Source organism: Juglans regia, chromosome 13 (assembly GCF_001411555.2).
Source record: "Juglans regia cultivar Chandler chromosome 13, Walnut 2.0, whole genome shotgun sequence".
In the NCBI taxonomy this organism is placed as follows: domain Eukaryota; kingdom Viridiplantae; phylum Streptophyta; class Magnoliopsida; order Fagales; family Juglandaceae; genus Juglans; species Juglans regia.
The window spans coordinates 31,648,181-31,649,434 of NC_049913.1; positions in this window are offsets into that span (position 1 = coordinate 31,648,181).

The window sequence follows — 1,254 nt, forward strand, 5'->3', positions numbered from 1 at the left end:
ATAAATATTTTGGTTATAGGAAGAGCCTATGGTCAACCTTAAGAGCACTGGCATTGGATTAGCCAAATGCTAGTGTAGCTATAAATTTAGCTAATATCTTCAATATTTGAGCCACATTGAATTAGCCAAACTAAAGTTATCTACCATTTGAGCGACAGTAAATCTATCCCATAAGTCATATATGACTGGTACTGTAGTAAAGTCATATGTATATTTTATAATTTTCTCAAAACCTGCTTCATCTGTTTCTTTCACGCGGCTCCTTCATGTTTTCATCTGTTTCTTTCCCGCGGCTGCTGTGTGTTCTCTCCCTCCTCTTGTGCTTTTTCTCTCCAGCTCCTTTCCATTGCCAGTGAGGTTTCCATCGACTTTTCCACTCTCTCGAAATTTCCCCCTCTGTAGACCTCGTGCTCCTCTTCCTCCATCTCTCTCCCTCACAAACCCTTTGGTTTCTAAAAAGGGTATCTTGCAACCTTTTGTTCCACATCTCCGTTGTCTTCTTCATCCATCGTCCAGGATTTCCCCTCTGTAGACCTCGTGCTCCTCTTCCTCAATTTCTCTCCCTCTCAAACCCTTGGGTTTCTAGAAAGGGTATCTCGTAATTTCTTCATCCCGGGGCCAATTCGTTCTTCACAGATGGAGGATAATTTCTTCTCCAAGTCCCAAAATTTATTCTCCATGCCTAGTTCTTCATAGCTCGTTCTTGGTCATTTTTTTTTATGATCGTGCTTCCATCACCGTTGCAACTCCTCCATCTACTCACTGCTTGAACTCCTCCATCAGTGATTCCAGGCTCCTCTTCTTCACACAAAGCTCTTCAATTAGTGCTGCACCACTTCCAATCGCCACGCAAAGCTTGTCTAACAAGGGTAAGAAAATAAGTAATGAGCTTCAATATTTCACTGCATAATCAACTTTGTCTTGTTTCTTTTCTTTGCATAAGTAATGTTCTTTCTTTTCTTTTGTAATCAGCTTTGCCTCTTTTACTCTGCATAAGTAATGATTTATATAATTTGGATGTGAAGTCTTATTCATTGTGGCAGTACTGGCCGGTAACGACCTTTTTGTTTCTTTTGTTGAATAAATGGTAAAGATCTAGACAAGGGTATCCTCACATTTGGTTACTAAACTCACCTCAACTCATCTCAATTCATCATTACAATTTTTTCAAATCTCAATACAAAATATAATAAACAATTCAATTTTTTCAAATCCTAAAATAATTATATTATTAAAAAATAATATTCTAACAAT